Genomic DNA, 25,253 nt, shown 5'->3' with positions numbered 1-25,253 from the left:
GTGAAAAGTCACAGACACGTGTCCTATGGTGCTTCTAGTGTTGTAGCGTTGCAGCCATGGGTGGTACCACATTCACATAACACTGCTGGAGCGAGCGACTATTTTCCAAAATCTGTTCAGAAATATATGATTTTATGAAATATAAAATAAATTGCATAGTGTTAAAAATGAAATGTATTTAATGTGATGGCAGCAAGATTTAAAAAAAGTAAAAAAGAAAAAACTATTCATTAAAGGTCTACATGATTGATACATATATATCATATATATATATAATATATATATATTTTTATGATTAAGTTATGGAAAAAGATACGTACTGTATATCCGTTATGTGACAGCTATGCATCTTGGTGCTTTCCCTGCAGTGCTGTGCTTTTACACTTCATTATTCTTGCATTTTATTTGTGACTGTGATGCTGTATTGATAACGTCTGAAAAAATAAAACAGAAACTTTTTTTTTTTTTTCGTTATATTATTTCAAATTTTTTGGTATATGTGTAAATTTATATAGCAGCTGTCATCCCCTGACATGCATCCAAGAAAAAAAAAAGAATCTCTATTATGGAATAAAAGAACTGTGTTCAGTCCTAATGACCCCCCATAAGCACACACTTTTTACAGCTGAGACAGTAAATGGAAGTATTTTCTGTATTTGTGAATGATAATGGTACACAGGATGGTGTGATGGACCTTAATTCCATTGCTGCCAATTGTTGGAAGCACTTGTATGTGCATTATTGGCTGCATTGCCACTTAATAAAGGTCCAATGGGCAGTTTTGGCTTTGGTGTCGTATGTTTATGCACTGATTCATCAAGCAGGATTCATTTTTTATTTTTTAAATCACACTGCACCAGAAACTGAAGCGTGAATGTACTTAATCTTGGGTTATAGTAAAAAATAAATATAAAAAGGAGTTTTATCTTACCTTTAAGTTTCAAATCTTGGAGTACAGCACCGGACACAGGCTCTTGATATTCATAGACCCTGGGACATCGGCAAGCAATGAATAAGAAGGGTGGACAACAAAAAGGGAAACGGAACTGTGCCCCCCAATAATAAGGGTCAACAGACCCAACTTTGTGAGTTCTGCTGGAAGAACCTTGTGGTCAAAAGCTGCATCCATAGAAGATTGGATGTTCACCTGTTAGGAGTTGGAAAAGATATGAACAGAGGACCAGGTGGCAGCCTTACACACGTCCGTTTTTCATGTCATGAAAAAAAACAGTTTTTCTCGACGCGATTCCTCTCAAGCCTGCCCTGCATACACACGATCGTGATAAAAAATGCTCGAGCAAAGCGCGGTGACGTACAACACGTACGACAGCACTATAAAGGGGAAGTTCCATTAGAATCGTGCCACTTTTTGGGCTGATTATGCCAATTTCATGTCTCATAACTTGCTTCTGAGCATGCATGTTTTTTCCCTAAAGTCTCTCCTAAAGTCTTAAAAACAATAAACTAGCCCTTTGTTTGAAAAGTTTGGAGACCCCTGATTTAGCGTGTAACCTCTTGAGATTAGTTGTCTTATCTACCAAGCATTGGTAGATTTTGAAGGGTGTCCCTTTTTGAGGTCCTGATGGCAGGACAAATAGGAAGTCAATCTTCCTCATAGAAGATGTAGCTTTGAGGTAGACTGTGATGGCTCTGATCACGTCCAGACAGTGAAGAGCAATTATTTTTTTGGATATTTAGGCGTAGGGCCCTAAGTAGTAGGTTAAGTAGGGTTATTGTCTTCTATGAGGTGGCAGGCTGACACCACATAGTTAGTTTGGTTAAAAAGAAACACAAGTCTACCCAGTTCCTCAGTAAGGAAGGAGGGTCTTGGGTATAAAACGTTATCTTTGTGAAGAAGAGCAAGCCACTAACTCAAGGAGTTCCCTAATGGGTTTGAAGGGTGGTTTCTGCAGGGCAGAGAGAACTAAATTGAGGTCCCAAGGAAGCACTGGTGCTGTAAAGGTGGTTATGATTAGCACTGGAGGAAAAGCATTGATCAACCTGAACTTATTCTAGGGAATTTGATACTAGAGCCCTAAGCTGTTGATGGGGAGCTTGCTTTTCTCTGGTGACCATATTCCCTGAACTGTGAAGAATTGGAATACTCCACCCCAGCCTAGAAGGCTGGCATCTCTTGTAAACTACCTTCCAGTGGCATGGTAAAAATTACATCCCCATGGTCAAGGCTGGGTTGGAAATCCACCAAGCTAGGAAGCAGTGTTAATTTTGTAGGCTAAAATATTTTCATTTACGAAATTAAAACAATTTCAGTCGACTAAAACTTAACCAATTCAGTTGCCTAAAATTAAAATGGTAAAAGACTGACTAAAACTGAATGGAAATGCATTGCCAAAGATAACACCGATTTATATATATCACAGGTAAATCTGTGTCTGTAGTGGATGTTAACATTTATTATTTATGGTATTAAAGTTTTATTAGATTTTTATTCCAGGAGTATATAATGAGTTTGGAAATTCTAGAGAAATGCTTAAATACTGCATTACAATTTAGCTAAACCCATTAGATTTTAATCTACTGTACTGGAGATTTTAGTCAACTAAAATGTACAGTACTGGACTTAAACCAAAACAATTCAAATGACTAAAATACGACTAAAAGTAAAATGGTATTTTAGTCAAAAGACTATAGCTAAAGCTAAATTGAAATTTGATGTCAATTACCAACAAAATATCGTGTTGGAGAGGCCTTGAATAGAATTGGGCAAATGGAACAGCCTCAAAGGAGGCCACCGTTAGGCCCCAAACTCTCATGGAGAATCTCACAAAATGAATTTTCCTTCCAGACGTGCGATCTAAGACCCCTTTAACACTGAGGAGATTTTCAGGCGGTACAGCGCTAAAAATAGCGCCTAAATACCGTCTGAAAAACCCCTGCCTAGCGATCTCAATGTGAAAGCCCGAGGGCTTTCAAACTGAGGCGATGCGCTGGCAGGAGAGAAAAAAAATCTGCAAGCAGCATCTTGGGAGCGGTGAGAGGACCGGTATGTATACCGCTCCTTCCCATTTAAAACACTGGGAAACCTCGGTAATACTGCCCGCAATGCGCCTCTGCAGAGGCGCATTGCGGGCGGTATTAACTCTTCATTGGCCGCTAGCTAGCCGAATCCCGCGGCAATTCGGACGGTATAGCGCCGCTATACCGCCACCGTGCCTCCCGCCCCAGTGTGAAAGGGGCCTAAGAGAGATCAATTTGGTTTCTGAAAAAAAAAATGTTTTGCTTAGGATCTGTCCAGAATGAGGCCCAATAATTCCAGGTGAAAGGAAGGTTAGAGATTCGATTTTTTAAGTTTATTACCCAAAAAACGAAAGGCTGAAGAATCTGAATAATCCTGTGGGCACATGCAAAGAATTGGAAAGGAAACGAGTCCTTCTAGAAGACAGTAGTCTAGGTATGTCTAGGAATGCCCCAAGTTAATAAAAGGGCAAGAAGGGGTGCAAGTACATTTGTGAATACTCTTGGGAGCAGAAGATAGATCAAATGGTAGTGTGACAAACTCAAAGCGTTTGTCTCCTACTGCAAAACGCTGATGAGGTGGGTAAATGGGAAGAAGCAAATAGGCATCTTGTATGTCCTCGACTCAGAGAGGAAATAACCGACCTTGTGGATTCCATACAAAACTTTGGAACTTTAAGCTACTTATTTCGGGATTTTAGGTCCAGGATAAATCCCCCTGTTGATTTTTGGTAACATAAGAATAGGTCTGAATAAAATCATTTGAACCTGAATGACCACTGGAATGACCACTCTTGAGCCCAGATCTGGTTTAGAGTGTTCTGTAAATCTGACTGCACTTGGGCTGATTGGAGAGAATCAAGGGGTGAGATGGTGAGATTTCTATTTTGTACCCCTTTGATACAATCTATTGAACCCAAAGGTCTGGGACATCTGTGAGAAAAGCTAACTGTAACAGATATCCCCCCCCCCATCTTGCGACGTGGTTCCCAAACAAAATTGACGTTCTTTTTTTTTCCCCACAAATAGAGCTTTCTTTTGGTGGTATTTGATCACCTCTGTGGTTTTAATATTTTGGTATCCCCGCGGACGGAGTCACGGCGCAGCCGAGCCGAGCGTGCCCACAATGCTGCGTCTTAAAGGCGACGTATATATACACGTTGATCTGCCCAGCCGTGCCATTCTGCCAACGTATATCGACGTGAGCCGGTCGTCAAGCTGTTGCGTCGAAAAGAGGAGCTGAATTTTGGCTTAAAAGGGTATTATGCCCAAAACCAAAATATAATATATTGCAGTTTACCAATCAGATGTGGTGGCTGCATTGGTTTTCTTTTTGTTGGCTTTTCCCCCTGTGTTTTCATCTGATGATTTGGTCAGTAACACACCTCTTGTATTAAGAAAACACAACTCTGGAGGAATGATAACAGGAGGCACAGCAGGCGGCAGCATTGTCAGCCTTGGGGAAGGGTTTGTTAAAAGTTTTAGAAGATTTAAGTACACTAATAAGCCAATAATCAATAGCTCACACTTTCTAAAGAGTGGAAGAGGACTACCGTGGCAACCCGTGACGCTCTGGTGAACGCCATGCCCAAGAGGGTTAAAGGGGTTGTAAAGGTAAAAAAAATTCCCTAAATACCTTCCTTTACCTTAGTGCTGTCCTCCCTAACTTACCTCATCCTTCCATTTTGCTTTTAAATGTCCTTATTTCTTCTGAGAAATCCTCACTTCCTGTTCTTCTGTCTGTAACTCCACACAGTAATGCGAGGCTTTCTCCCTGGTGTGGAGTGTCGTGCTCGACCCCTCCCTTGGACTATAGGAGAGTCAGGACGCTCCTTTCTCTATCTGCAACGTAGAGAGCGCCCTGACTCTCTCTCCTGTAGTCCAAGGGAGGGGGCGAGCACGACACTCCACACCAGGGGGAAAGCTTCTGCACCAGACCCACCTGACCGCCGACCGGTGGGGGTACTGTTTTCCCACCATCCGCCACTGATTACTAGCAACAAAAAAAAATCCATAAAAATATCCCATAGTTTATAGAGGTGCTATAACTTTTGCACAAACCAATAAATTTATGCTTATTGGAAAAAATATCGATTTAATTTGTGTACTGTGTTGCATAACTGCGCAATTGTCAGTAAAAGTAACGCAAAAAAAAAAAACAGCCTGCTCATTGCAAAAAACGCACCGGAGCTGCAGTGGTTAAAAACATACGTTTCAAACGCAGGAAGATGACACCTATTGGCAACAGTTCTGAGTTTTTTTAAACTTTATTTCAGACGGAAACATTGCTACCGAGCTTCTAAATCTCTGGTCTGGACTTTCCTCCTCCGTGTCAGTAATCAGGACTCGTATACTCATATACTGGGGGAGGCGTGGTGGAGAGGAGGCCCCTCCCATTCTTCCCATGACCCCTCTCTCTGTGTTCCTTGTGATTTGCATACATATCTCTCATCTTCTATAGAGATTTATGGGTCTGATGAACATGATAGTTGATATTCTTGTCTCTCTTCATATTCTCTAGCTTGGTGTATATGATGGAAGTGATATGGAAGATTATAAATGATATAAAATATAATGAGGGGTGGGCTCTCCATCAGGTGACCAGGACAGGTCTCTCGGTGGGGAGTTCTCTCACCCCCTTTATCAGGTATACTCTGGTTTCTCTTCAGAACGCAAAAATCTTTCGCCTTTTACTAAAGATTTCCGTGGAGAGGAACAATTATGAGTTTTCAACAATTTTTTGAGGCCTGGTCACTGACCAGGCTAATTATACTGGTGAAAAATAGAAAAGGATTACATTTAGAGGAAGAAGGGAACATGAATGTAGATTGCTACAATGTTATAAAAAAGTATGTATAAGTGGCGATAGTAAATGTAAAATTCTGTAAAATTATTTTTGTGCTCATTTTAATGGTTTCCTCACCATTTCCTTCTTTCTATTAATTGAATCCTTTTCTATTTTTCACCAGTATAATTAGCCTGGTCAGTGACCAGGCCTCAAAAAATTGTTGAAAACTCATAATTGTTCCTCTCCACGGAAATCTTTAGTAAAAGGCGAAAGATTTTTGCGTTCTGAAGAGAAACCAGAGTATACCTGATAAAGGGGGTGAGAGAACTCCCCACCGAGATCCCTGTCCTGGTCACCTGATGGAGAGCCCACCCCTCATTATAATTTATATAATTTATAATCTTCCATATCACTTCCATCATATACACCAAGCTAGAGAATATGAAGAGAGACAAGAATATCAACTATCATGTTCATCAGACCCATAAATCTCTATAGAAGTTGAGAGATCTGTATGCAAATCACCAGAAACACAGAAAGAGGGATCATGGGAATGGGCGGGGCCTCCTTTCCACCACACCTCCCCCACTCTGGTTTCTCTTCACAATGAACAAATCGCTTCTTGGCCTTTTGGCTAAGATCAAGTGTAGTATCGACTATAGCCTTTAGGGGTGTCTCTGCTTCACAGCTAGGACGTTGAGAACCACTTGTATCTATCCAAGCCAATTGGTCCTTGTGGGGTACCCTCTGCTCGGCCTTGTAGGATCGTTTATTAAATTCAGCTTCACCTACTTGCTGCTATTGGGCAGAGGCTTAGCCCCCACTTGGAACGAGTTTGCGATTTACCCTTCTCCCCCCCCCCTTCCTCTCCACATTACTACCTTCGGGCAGTAGATGCAAGAGCCTTTGTAAAGGCTACAATAAGAGCGAAGACGTAGAGGAACCAGAAGGAAGCCGCCGAAGAACTCCTTGACGACGGGGAAAAGTGAGAAGATGACTGATAAGACGAAGGAGACCGAAATGATGATGAAGAAGAACCCTGCCCCAGCAACTTCCTCCGAGGCCCCCGAGAATATCTCTGCCTCAACCTCCACTTCTATCCTGGCCGGTGCCAGCCAACCGAGACCAGTGAAGCCGAAACTGCCTGCAGACGGGCTGCCAACCTTGTAGCCCTGGATGAAGCAGACGGTCGTGCTGCAGCTGAAAGAGGTGAACGGAAGAGTCCCGGACATGACCTCGGAGATCTTCGGAAAGAAGATGATCCTGGAGGAGGGCTTCAGCAAAGCGGAGACGCTTTCAGTGCAGTCCTTCGCAAGAGGGATCTTCTTCATCACCTTTGGGTCGTTCCAAGTCTGCAGAAGATACTGGGAGATGGTAAAGACCAGTGGCCCTGAATCCCCTTTTCGGAAGTTCATCGCAAACTGCCCTATAACACAGGACGAGAAGTGGGTGACGGTGGCCATGCGGAACCCCCATACCCAAAGCAGGAACATAACCACCTACCTCCAGAGGTTTTGCACCGCCAGGTTTTTATAAAGCAGCAGGTACCCCCATATATTACCTAACAAAGGTTTTAACCCCCTGATTGCCCCCTAGTTAACCCTTTCACCAGTGATCACCGTATAAGTGTTACGGTTGACGCTGGTTAGTTAGTTTGCCGTTTATAGCATCAGGGCACCCACCATATATAACCCAATAAAGGTTTAACCCACTGATCGCCCGGCGGGTGATATCAATTAAATTTTAGCGTCAGTCAGGGTCTGCGTCGCTCCAGGCAGCGTTAGGTTAGTGCCAGTACCGCTTACACCCACTCGCAAAGCATACACCCCCCTTAGTGGTATAGTATCTGAACGGATCGATACCTGATCTGATCAGATCTATACTAGGGAATTTAGGGTACCCAAAAACGCATTGTTAGCGGAATCAGCCCAGATACCCGCTAGCACCTGCGTTTTGCCGCCCAGCCCAGCCCAACCCACCCAAGTGCAGTATCGATCGATCACTGTCACTTCAAAAACACAACACACATAACTGCAGCGTTCGTAGAGACAGGCCTGATCCCTGCGATCGCTAAACAGTTTTTTTCAAAGCGTTTTCTACATTTTCCTTTCTATAGTCAGGTGCTTTTTTTACCTGTGAATCATCACCAGTGTACCACTAAATTTAGAGCCCAAAATGGCAAAGCGAATGTACACTGGTGAAGAGGCTTTTAGGATCCTGAGCATGTCAGATAGTGAAGAGGAGGTCACGCATCTGTCAGAATCTGGCTCAGAATACGATCCTATTTACGACAGCGGCTCCATGTCAGATAGCTCTGACGACGGAGTTGTGGTCCCTGCTAAGGCCAGGCGTACCCGACCCCATTCTGATGTTGTTGAGCAGCAAGAACCGCAGGACCCTTGTATGGAGCAGAGAAGTACTAGCGCCGCTATTCCTTCTGGTGGATTGGCAAGCACCAGCGGCCTAGTACACCCTGGTCGTTCATCCAGCACTGCAGTAAGACGTGGTAACGTGGCGAGTCCCATAAGTGCAGTTCGAGGTGGCAAGCACAAGAAGTGTCCCACTGCCACCAAGAAGAAGACAAAGACAGGCCCGTCGTGCCCATAGTGCCCTTCCTGCAGAATTTGCCTATCCTGATTGGGTCCCCACCACTTCTGCAGCAACCGTACTTCCCCCATTCACTGGCCAACCCGGTATTCAGGTGGATACAGCAAATTTTATGCCACTTGATTTTTATTCGCTGTATTTCACGGAAGATCTCTAAAGGATCTATTGTGGACCAGAGTAATTTATATGCTGGTACCTACATCGCCGCTAATCCCCAGACCCTCCTTGCCAAAGAATGGAAACCTCTTGAGGTTTCCGAATTTAAGACCTTTCTGGGCCTTACCCTCAACATGGGAATACACCAATTTCCGGAATTGCAGATGTATTGGTCCACACATCCAATTGACCATATGCCCATATTCTCTGCTCACATGGCCAGGAAACGATACGAGGCGATCCTGCGGTTCCTGCATTTCAGTGACAATGCACTTTGTCGTCCACATGGAGACCCTGAATTTGACCGGCTCTACAAAATTCGACCCCTCATAAACCATTTCAACGAACGTTCCTGGAAGCTGAATTGCACCCTGCTGGAAAACACTGGTATTCCGCAGCGAGATTCTCCCTGTGTTGCAGTATCTCGCCCAGGCCTGGGCCCCCCGGGACAACACCTGCAAGGCCATCACCAGGGCGGTGTTTCACTTCATCTGGGACTCCAAAATGGACAGAGTAAAGCGGACTGTTATGTTCAAGGAACCTCTCAAGGGCGGTAAGGGCGTGCCCGATATCGCCACATTACTGAGGGTGTTCTTTGCCTGTAACTGCATCCGCAGGACTTTGGTTGACAGAACTGTGGACTCTGGCGGTAACTCCATGTGCCGTTTTTTCCTCCTGCCTCTTTGGAAGTCTCTTGGATGGGACAAATGGGACAGCTCCGTCCCCTACAACTGGGACACTCCATGGTATTACTTGGATACTTTCAAGTTCATCAAGGAGCTGGGGCTGCATGGAGTTAAGCCTGACTTGTGGAAGCGAAAAACTATCTACAAGTTGATCAGAGCATTGGACATCTTGGAGTCTATTCCAGGCCTCCCTTCAGCCACTTGCAAAGTGGTCTGGAGGAATGTTTCTTCAAAGAGACTCACCAACAGGCACAAAGATCAGGCATGGATGGCAATCCAAGGGGGATTTCCACTCAGGACATTCTTGCTAGTGTTGCTCACGAATATTCGTATTGCGAATATTCGGCTCGAATATGGCATATTCGAGTATTCGCGATATATTTCGAATTTCGCGGTGAATATTCGCAATTCCGAATATTCGCATTTTTTCAATTTTATTTTTAAAACAGATCACATCCTATCGACGTCTAAAAGCATTGCTGGTATTATTACAGACCCTGGGCCGAGTAGCTAAGCTGAGGCGATCCTTTTATGTTGCCAAAACTAAAAAAAAAAAAAATGCGAATTTTCGCTAATGCGAAAATGATTGCGAATTTTCGATAACTGTGGTAGGAGAACTCTGATTGTCTCTGATGCAAAAGGGGGGGGCTTTGTGTATGTTTCTGTTATGAATATTTGTATGTTTGATATTATTTTTTTTTGTAAGAAGGAAAAAATTGCGCATACCTTAAAAAAAGGGGAGAATACAGCAGCAACTCAAAAATGTTATACAACATAAATTAATACAAGACAGAAAATGGAGTCTCTCTACAAGAATAAAAAATATGTCTAGTGACAAGACATGTGGGCAAATTATAAAATAAGCAAGCGCAAATAACTTGTGAAATACACAGTGAAACAAATATATAAAGAAATATAGTCCCAATAATAGAAAAATAATCTTTCATAAAAATGTCTTTGATATGTGAAGTGAAAAAAAGTCCAAAGCATGCAGCATGAACGTGTTCAATCTTCAAGGTGTTTGATTGACAAACGGCTGTGACAGATGGATAGAGTAAAGAATCACCACCAATGCAAAACACTTTTTATTTTCTATTGTAAAATATCAAGAATATTCTGAGCCAATCAGAGTGCTCCTTCCGCATTTGCCGAATATTCGCAATTATTTTGTATTGTAAAATATCAAGAATATTCTGAGCCAATCAGAGTGCTCCTTCCGCATTTGCCGAATATTCGCAATTATTTTGTATTGTAAAACATCAAGAATATTCTGAGCCAATCAGAGTGCTCCTTCCGCATTTGCCGAATATTCGCAATTATTTTGTATTGTAAAATATCACGAATATTCTGAGCCAATCAGAGTGCTCCTACAGCATTTGTCGAAATTGCGCAGTAAATATCGCATTCGCATTTTGCGAAATTTCGAAAAAATATCAAGAATATTCTGAGCCAATCAGAGTGCTCCTACCGCAGTTATCGAAAATTCGCAATTATTTTCGCATTCGCAATAGCGAAAATTCGCAATCATTTCATTTTGATAAAATATCACGAATATTCAAATTTAGCGAATATATCTCGAATATTCGACTATATATTCGAGATATATCGTGAAATCGAATATGGCGTATTCTGCTCAACACTAATTCTTGCATGCCAGAAACCTGTGCAGATACAGGCACTGCCCCTTTTGCATCATCCAGGAGGAAACATCATATCATGTTTTCTGGGAGTGCCCCTTTGCACAGGGCCTGTTGAGGGCCTTGGAACCTGAACTTAAAGACTTTGTACCACAGACTGCTATTACACACTTTGGTGTGTTAAACTGACTCTTCTGTGGAACTCATTCACAGGAGGACATTGACAGGGCACTGACTGGCAACATGGGAAAATCAGTGCCGCCCCACAGTGTCCATCAGTGCCAACCCACAGTGTCCATCAGTGCCACCCCACAGTGTCCATCAGTGCCACTCCACAGTGCCCATCCATGCCCAGTGCCCATCTGTGCCACCCATAAGTATCCATCAGTGCCACCCATAAGTGCCGCCCATGAGTGCCCAGTGCCGCCCATGAGTGCCCATCAGTGCCGCCCATGAGTGCCCATCAGTGCTCTACATAGAGCCTGACGAAGAGGCACGCATGCCTCGAACGCGTGCACCGCCCTGTGACTGAAACCGGAAGTGACGCTCTGCCGCTTGTGCTCCACGGCTGCGTTCCACCACGCCGAATACGGCGTTCCTGTTTCTCCCTTCTTACCAGCGCTGTGTCACCATCCAGGGACATTCAGAGACGCCGCACCCGGCCCCCACTCTGGATAATCCATTACGCTGATTGCCTGAAGCCTGAGATAAGACCAACATAGCAGAGTTCATGTACTCCGGACGTCAGCCACAGATGACACCAGTATTTGTATTGCCTGTACCCCCTGCAGTCTTGTGAGTAACCCCTCATAAGAATTATTGTTGTTTGTGTTTTCTATTAAACTTTATACTACGCTTAGAGGGCGCCGCTTTTTGTTCTTTTGTTGTTGTTTCAGAATTGCTTCTTCTTGGCAGCTGGCAGCCCTCCAAGCAAGAGTATATAGAATATATACATATTATTTTGTGCTACTGCTCCATGAACTCCCTGTGGACTGAACTTGTATCACAATAATAATTTTTACATCACATTTTTAATTATTCTTTCATAGACAGCTGAAATTTACTTCTTCCCCACTCCCTATATCCATTTTTTCAATTTCTCAGCTGTCACATGAGCCCCCCCCCCCCCCCCCCCCCCATTCTTAAGCGTGTATTTTTATCCTACACATCTCATTTTGGTGAGCGCTTGATTTTATTGTTTTTTGTCTGCCATCAGTGATACCTGCCAGTGCAATCTGCCATCAGTGCCATCTGCCCGTGCCACCTGCCATCAGTGCTACTTGCCATCAGTGCTACCTGCCATTAGTGCCATCTGCCATCAGTGCTACCTACCATCAGTGTCATCTGCCTGTGCCATCTGCCCGTGCCATTTGCCGTCAGTGACACCTGTCAGTGTCATCAGTGCCACGTGTCAGTGTCATCAACAACAATGGCTAAACGATCATTTTCAGTCAAGGAGGCGTACGAAACTCTTGCGGCCGATGGGAGCAACGGGGAGCTCTCCGATTCGGATTCCTCCGCAAATTCAGACGCCGAATCTGACGTTAACTACGAGCCGGTAGTTAGCAGTGGAACAGAGACATCCGAGGAGGAGGAGGAAGAGGAGGAGTAGGAGGAAGAGGAGGAGGAGGGTCCGCCCGTCAGACGAAGGCGTATTGCTAAGGAGGCAGTGCCATCCACCAGCACCGTGGTGCCATCCACCAGCACCCGTGTTTCATCCACCAGACCTGCTGTGCCATCCACCAGACCCGCTGTGCCATCCACCAGAACCGCAATACCTCGGCAAGCAAGGTCACGTACCAGTAGGTCCCATGCCAGCCTTCCCTATTCCCTTCAGAACCCCTTGTGGCTTCCTCCTAATTCAGGAGAAACCAACATTCCCCCTTTCACTGCCCAGCCAGGAGTCCAGGTGGACACAGAAAATTTTGCCCCGATTGATTTTTTCAATCTAATTTTTACTTAGGACATGCTTGCCTCAATTGTGGCCCAGTCCAATCTTTATGCCGAACAATTTATATCAAGTAATCCAACGTCCTATTATGCCCGTCCCTTCGAGTGGAGACCCGTAACAGTGGAGGAATTTAAAAAAAAATTGGGCCTCGTATTCTGTATGGGACTAAACCATAAAAACCAAATACGTTCATATTGGTCAAAACGCCCCATCTATCACATGCCCATCTTTTCCTCAAAAATGCCCAGGTCCAGATATCAAATGATCATGAGATTCCTACACTACAATGACAATACCCAGTGCCCTCCCGAGATGACCCAAATTTTGACAAACTTTATAAAATTCGGCCACTACTTGATTATTTTTCTGAAATTTTCCCCCAGTTGTTTACCCCGGACCAAAACATATGTGTGGATGAGTCCCTTATAAAATTTTCTGGCAGGCTCGGCATAAAACAATTTATTTCCTCCAAAAGGGCCCGCTATGGGGTGAAGCTCTACAGTATAAATTGTGTGACCGAGCCACAGGATATACGTATGCCTTCAATGTATACGAAGGAAAAGACAGCCAGCTACACTCCCCTAATTGCCCAGACTACGTAGGAACCAGCGGGAAAATAGTTTGGCAACTCCTAAACCCACTCATGGAGAAAGGATACCACTTATATGTGGACATTTTTTATACAAGTTTGCCCCTGTTCCAAAACCTTTTCAGAAAGAAGACACCAGCATGCATCACCGTACGGTCGAACCGGAAGGGCTTTCCTCAAAGCCTTGTCACCAAAAAATTAAAAAAAGGGGAGACGGCGAGTTTACGCAATGAGGAAGTTCTGGCCATGAAATGGAGGGACAAAAGGGATGTGTACGTTCTTTCTACCATCCACAACAACACATTCGTTACGATCAGGAGGAGGAATGGGCAAATCCGGAAACCAAAATGTATTCAAGATTACAATAAGTTCATGGGGGGTGTCGACTTGAACGACCAAATGCTGGAACCCTACCTTTCCACAAGAAGATCATACCAGTGGTATAAGAAAGTTTCCATTTATTTGTTTAATTTGGCCATGTACAACACTTATATAATCTATCGGAAATCCACTCCAAGACCCAAATCCTACCTTTACTACCAGGAGGAAATGCCCTTTTATACCCCAGCAACCCACCAGCAAACATTCGATCCGATGTGGTTAGCCGACTTTACGAGCGCCACTTTCCAGATAGAGTCCCTCCCAGACCAACAGGCCAAAAACGCCAAAAGAAATGCCGGGTGTGCTCCAAAGGAGGAGTGAGAAGAGACACCACTTATTATTGTGCCCAATGCCCTTCCCAACCAGGCCTCTGTGTAGTTGGCTGTTTCCGCCTTTACCATTACTCACTAAATTATTAGTCACTTCCTGCCATTTACCTTCACACCCCTTATGCCTCTGCTTGCTCTGTTACTGACCCTGGCTTGTTATTTGACCACGCTTCCGCCTACCGATTCTGTTTATACCTCTGCCTGATCTGGAACTGACCCTGGACTGTTATTTGACCACGATTATGCCTACCGATTATGTTTATAACTCTGCCTGATCTGGAACTGACCCTGGACCGTTTGACCATTCTTTTTGCCTGCCTCTTGGACTGATCTTTTACCCTGCCAGTGGACTAGTGGGATTCATAGCACAGGGGTCTCACATATGTGAGGGGCTCCAAAATTGTTTTTCTGGATGAAGAAAACAATTTTAGTTTTCTCATCCTAGATTAGGGTCTGGTTGCCCGGAGGCTTCAAAGAGATTTGGGTGGGAGAAGCCTCTACCCCTGTCCCCATTCTGTCCTGAACGAGGCCCTACTTCTGCCTGCTTCCTGTAGGACCTATGCCATCATGCCTGTACTGACTATGGACAATATCCCTGCCTGTTGCCTGGACAATTGCATTTGCTTTTGCTGACCAAGTCCCTGCCTGCTGCCTGGACCAGTGCTATCGTCCCGTGGACAACTGCGCTACTAAAACCACAGGTACATTTTTTGTTTACCCTTTGCTTAGCATAATGCATTTTGGGGTGTAATTCTTGTCATGTGCATGCTATGTGTCCCTAGAACACCTGTTGGTGTTCCTTGCATGTTGGGCCTCTGTATGTGGTCAGGCTGTGAAAAAGTCCCACACATGTGGTATCGCCATACTCCGGAGGAGTAGCAGAATGTATTTTGGGGTGTCATTTTTGCTATGTACAGGCTATGTGTTGGCAATATCTTATAAATGGACAACTTTGCATAAAAAAATTGTTTTAATTTTTTTTCCACATTTTCCAAAAACGTTTGGAAAAAAATGAATCATTCAAAAGACTCATTATGCCTCATAGATTATACATTGGGGTGTTAGCTTTCCAAAATGGGGTCATTTTGTGGGCATTTCAATTGTCCAGGTGCTCCAGGGCCTTCAAAAGTGTAATAGGTAGTCAACAAGTTAGATGTGTAATTTATGCTCCTAGAACACCTGATGATGCTCCCTGCATATTGGGCCTCTGTATGTGGCCAGGCTGTGAAAAATTCCCACATATGTGGTATCGCCATACTCAGGAGGAGTAGCAGAATGTATTTTGGGGTGTAATTTTTGCTATGTACAGGCTATGTGCTGGCAATATCTTCTAAATGGACAACTTTGCATAAAAAAATTGCGTTTTCATTTTTTTTCCACATTTTCCAAAAACGTTTGGAAAAAAATGAATCGTTCAAAAGACTCATTATGCCTCATAGATTAAACATTGGGGTGTTAGCTTTCCAAAATGGGGTCATTTTGTGGGCATTTCCATTGTCCAGGTGCTCCAGGGCCTTCAAAAGTGTAATAGGTAGTCAACAAGTTAGATGTGTAATTTATGCTCCTAGAACACCTGATGGTGCTCCCTGCATATTGGGGCTCTGTATGTGGTCAGGCTGTGAAAAAGTCCCACATATGTGGTATTGCCATACTCAGGAGGAGTAGCAGAATGCATTTTCGGGTGTCATTTGTGGTATACACATGCCATGTGAGAGAAATAACATATTACAATGACAATTTTGTGAGGGGAAAAAAACAATTAAAAAAAATATTCATTTTGCAAAGAATTGTGGGAAAAAATTACAACATCAAAAACCTCATCATGCATCTTACTAAATACCTTGGAATGTCTACTTTCTAAAAAGGGGTCATTTGGGGGGTATTTGTACTTTCCTGGCGTGTTCAGGGCCCCAAGAAATTAGATAGGCACCGGTACAACAGGTGTGATAATTTTTTTATGATTTGCACCATAGCTTGTAGACTCTCTAACTTTCACAAAGAGCAAATAATATCCACTAATTTGGGTTATTTTTACCAAAGATATGTAGCAGTATAAATTGTGGCCAAAATTTATGAAGAAAAATTAATGTTGGCCAAAACCTTGGCGAGGATTTTGTAGTCCACGTTCAAAAGAGAGATCGGGCGCCAATGTTTCAGGTCCGATCTCTCCCCTTTGCGCTTATACAAAATCGTGATCATCCCCTCCCTCAGTGAAGGAGGCATTCTACCTTCCACCACCATCTCCTCGTACAGCTCGAGCAGGTCCGGGCCCACAGGGCTACATAGAGCTCAACTGGGAGACCATCGCAACCCGGGGTCCTGCCCTGCCTACAGGCAGTGGCGTCACTAGGGTTGGTGTCACCTGGTGCGGTATAACATGGTGTCACCCCCCCCCCCAATAATTTTTCCCCCCTAATAACACTGCATATATTGGCAAGAGTAGTGCCGTTAATAACTTTCAATCAACTAGCAAATTTGAATAACAAAATCATATGAAAATAATAGAATTCAAAGCTTAAACTGTTAAAGAACTGTATTTGATTTAACTGTGCCATGCCAAACGCAGCCACTGTGCCATCAAACGCAGCCACTGTGGCATCAATTGTCACCACTGTGCCCAGCAATTGTCACCACTGTGCCCAGCAATTGTCACCACTATGCCATGCCATCAAACGCAGCCACTGTGCTATGCCAAACGCAGCCACTGTGCCATCAATTGTTACATCTGTGCCATCAAATATCACCACTGTGCCCAGCAATTGTCACCACTATTCCATGCCATCAATTGTCGCCACTGTGCCATCAATTGTCACCACTGTGCCATCAATTGTCGCCACTGTGCCATCAATTGTCCCCATAGTGCCATGCCATCAAACGCAGCCAATTGTCGCCACTGTGCCCATTGTCACCATTGTGCATCAATTGTCACCACTGTGCCATGCCAAACATAGCCACTGTGCCATCAATTGTCACCACTGTGCCCAGCAATTGTCACCACTATTCCATGCCATCAAATGTATCCACTGTGCCATCAATTGTCACCACTGTGCCATCAATTGTCACCACTGTGCCATGCCATCAATTGTCACCACTGTGCCATGCCATTAATTGTCACCACTGTGCCATCGATTGTCACCACTGTGCCATCAATTGTCACCACTGTGCCCATCAATTGTCACCACTGTGCCATGCCATCAAACGCAGCCACTGTGCCATCAATTGTTGCCACTGTGCCTTTTTAAGACCCGTCCTGTCATTTTCATGGGATGAGGACAGAGGGACGCAGTGGGATGAGCACAGGGGGACAGGGTGGGATGAGGACAGGGGGACAGGGTGGGATGAGGACAGGGTGGGATGAGGATAGGGTGGGATGAGGACAAGGTGGGATGAGGACAGGGTGGGATGAGCACAGGAGGACAGGGTGGCATGAGCACAGGGGGACAGGGTGGGAGGAGCACATGAGGACAGGGTGGGATGAGGACAGGGTGGGATGAGGACAGAGGGACAGGGTGGGATGAGGACAGAGGGACAGGGTGGGATGAGGACAGGGGGACAGGGTGGGATGAGGACAGAGGGACAGGGTGGGATGAGGACAGAGGGACAGGGTGGGATGAGGACAGGGGGACAGGGTGGGATGAGGACAGAGGGACAGGGTGGGATGAAGACAGGGGGACAGAGTGGGATGAGGACAGGGGGACAGGGTGGGATGAGCACAGGGGGGCAGCCGCAGAGCATCTTTTAATTTGGGGGGAGAGGGTGGTATGGGGGATATGTGCAGGGGAGTGATTTGAGAGGGAAGAAGATATGTGCTAGTGGGGGGGGGATCAGACCCCCCACTAGCACATATCTTCTTCCCTCTCAAATCACTCCCCTGCACATATGTCCCATACCACCCTCTCCTCTCCCATCACTTTGTTCGTTCACCACTTCACCTTGTATCTGCCTGCCCCCCCCCCCCCCCTTCCCTCCTGGTTACTCTCTCTCTCCCACGGCATGGCTCTCTCGGTTGTGTCTCTCCTCGGCTCCTCCTCCTGGCTGTGTACACAGGAACATTGAGCCAAGGGGGAGGAGCCAAAGACTGTGTAATGCAGTCAGTGGAGAGAGAGGGACGGCTCACGGCTGCACAGTAAAGCCAAATGGCGCTGCGGGACCCCTGGCGGCAGATGTCCCGGGTGACCGCGCCACTTTGCGCCACCCCCCTGCGAGCCCCCCTCCTCCCGCACGGAGAGCCGCACAGCTGAATCCTGAAGTTCTCCAGGATTCAGCTGTGTGGCTCTCCGTGCGGGAGGAGGGGGGCTTGTGGGGGGGGGGCTTTTTCATCTCTGCATGTCAGCAAAAAAAAATAATAATAATAAAAAAAAAAAAAAAAAAATCGGGATTTTTTTTTAAATCGGGATGGTGTGAGGTGTCACCCCTCTAAGGGTGTCACCCGGGTGCGGACCGCACCCCCCTAGCAACGCCTCTGCCTACAGGATTTAGCGGCAGAATGCAGCTCCTCCAACATCAGGGGGGCGTTGACGGCCGATGAACCTGCAGGATCAATTTGGTTAGTGATACCTGACAGGAACCTGTCGGCTGCCTCCGTGTCCGTTTCTTTCAGGGAGTAGAGGTTGGTGTAGTAGTCTTCAACTACTTGCATTACAGCCTCCTTCCCCTTCTGGAGAGTTCCGGTCTCGTCACGCAGTTCTGACAAGGGAGTGTGTCCTGAATGGAGTTTCCTGAAAAGCGTTACACTTCTCACCTTTCTCAAGATTCTCCACCTTGGCACGGAAGACAATGTGCCTGGATTCTTCCTCAAAGTACCTTTTCAGGCTCTTCTTGGTGTCCTCCAGGTCCTGCCTAATGTCCCAGCCGCAGTGGTGAAGGTCCTGCAGATACTGCAACTGACATTGCAGTCTCCTGAGTTCCTTCTTCCTTGCACACACTTGCTGTCGTCCCCTTGCCTGAAAGAAGCTGCACAGCTTAACTTTCACAACCTCCCACCAATCACTTACCTTTCCGAAGAATCTCTTTTCCTCCGTCCAAGAGGCATAGGCCTCCCGGAGTTCCCCCATCAATTCCTCATTTTCCAGCAGGGTGCAATTCAGCTTCCAGGAACAGTCGTTGAAATGGTTTATGAGGGGCCGAATTTTGTAGAGCCGGTCAAATTCAGGGTCTCCATGTGGACGACAAAGTGCATTGTCACTGAGATGCAGGAACCGCAGGATCGCCTCGTATTGTTTCCTGGCCATGCGGATGCAGTTACAGGCAAAGAACACCCTCAGTAATGTGGCGATGTCGGGCACGCCCTTACCGCCCTTGAGAGGTTCTGTCATGGATCTGCCACTTAAGGGTTAATGGTGCAGACTGATTTCAGTGATTAACAGCAGGCTGCCCTATTTAAACACCTCAGCAGCACAGTGTCTTCGCTGCCTGATCTGCAGTATTGACCAGATCATACCTGAGACCTGTTACCTGTTTATCCTGCTTGAATACCTGTTTGAAACCTGAACCCGGCTTGCCTGACTACCCGAACCTCTCCAATCCAGACCCGGCTCCGTTTGACCATCCGCTTGCTTGACTTCACTGTTGCCAGATCCACCTGCTTGTTTTACCGACTATTCTTCAGCCATCTTCCTGCACGCTCACCTGTTATGACCCGGCTTGTCTGACTCTGCTATATCTGAACTGTTTCCTGCTTGTGCCGCTGTAGTCGCAGATCCCGTGCGGGTCGCTGACCCATCCTCCGCTTCTGTGTTCAGCATCTACTCACCAAAGCTATTTGTCCTTCTGCAACTACCCATCATCACCTCGGCACTCCTACCCCTCTGTGCTCCGAGTCCGCTGTTCCCACATTCAGTGGCTCGTGAACCAGAGTCGTAAGAGAGGCTACCCTGCATCAGACTCTACACACCAGGTACGTTACAGGTTCCTTGAACATAACAGTCCGCTTTACTCTGTCCATTTTGGAGTCCCAGATGAAGTGAAACACCGCCCTGGTGATGGCCTTGCAGGTGTTGTCCCGGGGGGCCCAGGCCTGGGCGAGATACTGCAACACAGGGAGAATCTCGCTGCGGAATACCAGTGTTTTCCAGCAGGGTGCATTTCAGCTTCCAGGAACGTTCGTTGAAATGGTTTATGAGGGGTCGAATTTTGTAGAGCCGGTCAAATTCAGGGTCTCCATGTGGACGACAAAGTGCATTGTCACTGAAATGCAGGAACCGCAGGATCGCCTCGTATCGTTTCCTGGCCATGTGAGCAGAGAATATGGGCATATGGTCAATTGGATGTGTGGACCAATACATCTGCAATTCCGGAAATTGGTGTATTCCCATGTTGAGGGTAAGGCCCAGAAAGGTCTTAAATTCGGAAACCTCAAGAGGTTTCCATTCTTTGGCAAGGAGGGTCTGGGGATTAGCGGCGATGTAGGTACCAGCATATAAATTACTCTGGTCCACAATAGATCCTTTAGAGATCTTCCGTGAAATACAGCGAATAAAAATCAAGTGGCATAAAATTTGCTGTATCCACCTGAATACCGGGTTGGCCAGTGAATGGGGGAAGTACGGTTGCTGCAGAAGTGGTGGGGACCCAATCAGGATAGGCAAATTCTGCAGGAAGGGCACTATGGGCACGACGGGCCTGTCTTTGTCTTCTTCTTGGTGGCAGTGGGACACTTCTTGTGCTTGCCACCTCGAACTGCACTTATGGGACTCGCCACGTTACCACGTCTTACTGCAGTGCTGGATGAACGACCAGGGTGTACTAGGCCGCTGGTGCTTGCCAATCCACCAGAAGGAATAGCGGCGCTAGTACTTCTCTGCTCCATACAAGGGTCCTGCGGTTCTTGCTGCTCAACAACATCAGAATGGGGTCGGGTACGCCTGGCCTTAGCAGGGACCACAACTCCGTCGTCAGAGCTATCTGACATGGAGCCGCTGTCGTAAATAGGATCGTATTCTGAGCCAGATTCTGACAGATGCGTGACCTCCTCTTCACTATCTGACATGCTCAGGATCCTAAAAGCCTCTTCACCAGTGTACATTCGCTTTGCCATTTTGGGCTCTAAATTTAGTGGTACACTGGTGATGATTCACAGGTAAAAAAAGCACCTGACTATAGAAAGGAAAATGTAGAAAACGCTTTGAAAAAAACTGTTTAGCGATCGCAGGGATCAGGCCTGTCTCTACGAACGCTGCAGTTATGTGTGTTGTGTTTTTGAAGTGACAGTGATCGATCGATACTGCACTTGGGTGGGTTGGGCTGGGCTGGGCGGCAAAACGCAGGTGCTAGCGGGTATCTGGGCTGATTCCGCTAACAATGCGTTTTTGGGTACCCTAAATTCCCTAGTATAGATCTGATCAGATCAGGTATCGATCCGTTCAGATACTATACCACTAAGGGGGGTGTATGCTTTGCGAGTGGGTGTAAGCGGTACTGGCACTAACCTAACGCTGCCTGGAGCGACGCAGACCCTGACTGACGCTAAAATTTAATTGATATCACCCGCCGGGCGATCAGTGGGTTAAACCTTTATTGGGTTATATATGGTGGGTGCCCTGATGCTATAAACGGCAAACTAACTAACCAGCGTCAACCGTAACACTTATACGGTGATCACTGGTGAAAGGGTTAACTAGGGGGCAATCAGGGGGTTAAAACCTTTGTTAGGTAATATATGGGGGTACCTGCTGCTTTATAAAAACCTGGCGGTGCAAAACCTCTGGAGGTAGGTGGTTATGTTCCTGCTTTGGGTATGGGGGTTCCGCATGGCCACCGTCACCCACTTCTCGTCCTGTGTTATAGGGCAGTTTGCGATGAACTTCCGAAAAGGGGATTCAGGGCCACTGGTCTTTACCATCTCCCAGTATCTTCTGCAGACTTGGAACGACCCAAAGGTGATGAAGAAGATCCCTCTTGCGAAGGACTGCACTGAAAGCGTCTCCGCTTTGCTGAAGCCCTCCTCCAGGATCATCTTCTTTCCGAAGATCTCCGAGGTCATGTCCGGGACTCTTCCGTTCACCTCTTTCAGCTGCAGCACGACCGTCTGCTTCATCCAGGGCTACAAGGTTGGCAGCCCGTCTGCAGGCAGTTTCGGCTTCACTGGTCTCGGTTGGCTGGCACCGGCCAGGATAGAAGTGGAGGTTGAGGCAGAGATATTCTCGGGGGCCTCGGAGGAAGTTGCTGGGGCAGGGTTCTTCTTCATCATCATTTCGGTCTCCTTCGTCTTATCAGTCATCTTCTCACTTTTCCCCGTCGTCAAGGAGTTCTTCGGCGGCTTCCTTCTGGTTCCTCTACGTCTTCGCTCTTATTGTAGCCTTTACAAAGGCTCTTGCATCTACTGCCCGAAGGTAGTAATGTGGAGAGGAAGGGGGGGGGGGAGAAGGGTAAATCGCAAACTCGTTCCAAGTGGGGGCTAAGCCTCTGCCCAATAGCAGCAAGTAGGTGAAGCTGAATTTAATAAACGATCCTACAAGGCCGAGCAGAGGGTACCCCACAAGGACCAATTGGCTTGGATAGATACAAGTGGTTCTCAACGTCCTAGCTGTGAAGCAGAGACACCCCTAAAGGCTATAGTCGATACTACACTTGATCTTAGCCAAAAGGCCAAGAAGCGATTTGTTCATTGTGAAGAGAAACCAGAGTGGGGAGGTGTGGTGGAAAGGAGGCCCCGCCCATTCCCATGATCCCTCTTTCTGTGTTTCTGGTGATTTGCATACAGATCTCTCAACTTCTATAGAGATTTATGGGTCTGATGAACATGATAGTTGATATTCTTGTCTCTCTTCATATTCTCTAGCTTGGTGTATATGATGGAAGTGATATGGAAGATTATAAATTATATAAATTATAATGAGGGGTGGGCTCTCCATCAGGTGACCAGGACAGGGATCTCGGTGGGGAGTTCTCTCACCCCCTTTATCAGGTATACTCTGGTTTCTCTTCAGAACGCAAAAATCTTTCGCCTTTTACTAAAGATTTCCGTGGAGAGGAACAATTATGAGTTTTCAACAATTTTTTGAGGCCTGGTCACTGACCAGGCTAATTATACTGGTGAAAAATAGAAAAGGATTCAATTAATAGAAAGAAGGAAATGGTGAGGAAACCATTAAAATGAGCACAAAAATAATTTTACAGAATTTTACATTTACTATCGCCACTTATACATACTTTTTTATAACATTGTAGCAATCTACATTCATGTTCCCTTCTTCCTCTAAATGTAATCCTTTTCTATTTTTCACCAGTATAATTAGCCTGGTCAGTGACCAGGCCTCAAAAAATTGTTGAAAACTCATAATTGTTCCTCTCCACGGAAATCTTTAGTAAAAGGCGAAAGATTTTTGCGTTCTGAAGAGAAACCAGAGTATACCTGATAAAGGGGGTGAGAGAACTCCCCACCGAGAGACCTGTCCTGGTCACCTGATGGAGAGCCCACCCCTCATTATATTTTATATCATTTATAATCTTCCATATCACTTCCATCATATACACCAAGCTAGAGAATATGAAGAGAGACAAGAATATCAACTATCATGTTCATCAGACCCATAAATCTCTATAGAAGATGAGAGATATGTATGCAAATCACAAGGAACACAGAGAGAGGGGTCATGGGAAGAATGGGAGGGGCCTCCTCTCCACCACGCCTCCCCCAGTATATGAGTATACGAGTCCTGATTACTGACACGGAGGAGGAAAGTCCAGACCAGAGATTTAGAAGCTCGGTAGCAATGTTTCCGTCTGAAATAAAGTTTAAAAAAACTCAGAACTGTTGCCAATAGGTGTCATCTTCCTGCGTTTGAAACGTATGTTTTTAACCACTGCAGCTCCGGTGCGTTTTTTGCAATGAGCAGGCTGTTTTTTTTTTTTGCGTTACTTTTACTGACAATTGCGCAGTTATGCAACACAGTACACAAATTAAATCGATATTTTTTCCAATAAGCATAAATTTATTGGTTTGTGCAAAAGTTATAGCACCTCTATAAACTATGGGATATTTTTATGGATTTTTTTTTGTTGCTAGTAATCAGTGGCGGATGGTGGGAAAACAGTACCCCCACCGGTCGGCGGTCAGGTGGGTCTGGTGCAGAAGCTTTCCCCCTGGTGTGGAGTGTCGTGCTCGCCCCCTCCCTTGGACTACAGGAGAGAGAGTCAGGGCGCTCTCTACGTTGCAGATAGAGAAAGGAGCGTCCTGACTCTCCTATAGTCCAAGGGAGGGGTCGAGCACGACACTCCACACCAGGGAGAAAGCCTCGCATTACTGTGTGGAGTTACAGACAGAAGAACAGGAAGTGAGGATTTCTCAGAAGAAATAAGGACATTTAAAAGCAAAATGGAAGGATGAGGTAAGTTAGGGAGGACAGCACTAAGGTAAAGGAAGGTATTTAGGGAATTTTTTTTACCTTTACAACCCCTTTAACCCTCTTGGGCATGGCGTTCACCAGAGCGTCACGGGTTGCCACGGTAGTCCTCTTCCACTCTTTAGAAAGTGTGAGCTATTGATTATTGGCTTATTAGTGTACTTAAATCTTCTAAAACTTTTAACAAACCCTTCCCCAAGGCTGACAATGCTGCCGCCTGCTGTGCCTCCTGTTATCATTCCTCCAGAGTTGTGTTTTCTTAATACAAGAGGTGTGTTACTGACCAAATCATCAGATGAAAACACAGGGGGAAAAGCCAACAAAAAGAAAACCAATGCAGCCACCACATCTGATTGGTAAACTGCAATATATTATATTTTGGTTTTGGGCATAATACCCTTTTAAGCCAAAATTCAGCTCCTCTTTTCGACGCAACAGCTTGACGACCGGCTCACGTCGATATACGTTGGCAGAATGGCACGGCTGGGCAGATCAACGTGTATATATACGTCGCCTTTAAGACGCAGCATTGTGGGCACGCTCGGCTCGGCTGCGCCGTGACTCCGTCCGCGGGGATACCAAAATATTAAAACCACAGAGGTGATCAAATACCACCAAAAGAAAGCTCTATTTGTGGGGAAAAAAAAAGAACGTAAATTTTGTTTGGGAACCACGTCGCAAGATGGGGGGGGGATATCTGTTACAGTTAGCTTTTCTCACAGATGTCCCAGACCTTTGGGTTCAATAGATTGTATCAAAGGGGTACAAAATAGAAATCTCACCATCTCACCCCTTGATTCTCTCCAATCA

At 45.7% G+C, this 25,253-nt stretch overlaps 4 non-coding genes and 2 pseudogenes across 4 annotated transcripts; 3 read left to right on the top strand and 3 right to left on the bottom strand.

Annotated features, from left to right (window-relative positions):
• The first annotated feature begins 5,625 nt into the window (after positions 1–5,625).
• Positions 5,626–5,741, top strand: LOC120944546. The gene has a single exon (XR_005750410.1). It is a non-coding gene; the product is annotated as a U5 spliceosomal RNA (small nuclear RNA).
• Positions 5,742–5,952: 211 nt separating this feature from the next.
• LOC120944545 lies at positions 5,953–6,068 on the bottom strand. The gene has a single exon (XR_005750409.1). It is a non-coding gene; the product is annotated as a U5 spliceosomal RNA (small nuclear RNA).
• A 310-nt stretch (positions 6,069–6,378) lies between these two features.
• LOC120944538 lies at positions 6,379–6,539 on the top strand (annotated as a pseudogene).
• A 15,998-nt stretch (positions 6,540–22,537) lies between these two features.
• On the bottom strand, positions 22,538–22,698 carry LOC120944537 (annotated as a pseudogene).
• A 309-nt stretch (positions 22,699–23,007) lies between these two features.
• Positions 23,008–23,123, top strand: LOC120944544. The gene has a single exon (XR_005750408.1). It is a non-coding gene; the product is annotated as a U5 spliceosomal RNA (small nuclear RNA).
• Positions 23,124–23,334: 211 nt separating this feature from the next.
• Positions 23,335–23,450, bottom strand: LOC120944543. The gene has a single exon (XR_005750407.1). It is a non-coding gene; the product is annotated as a U5 spliceosomal RNA (small nuclear RNA).
• Positions 23,451–25,253: the final 1,803 nt, after the last annotated feature.

This window comes from Rana temporaria, chromosome 6 (assembly GCF_905171775.1).
Source record: "Rana temporaria chromosome 6, aRanTem1.1, whole genome shotgun sequence".
Classification (NCBI taxonomy): domain Eukaryota; kingdom Metazoa; phylum Chordata; class Amphibia; order Anura; family Ranidae; genus Rana; species Rana temporaria.
The sequence above is the reverse complement of the archived record's forward strand: the minus strand, read 5'-3'. Positions and strand labels throughout refer to the sequence as shown.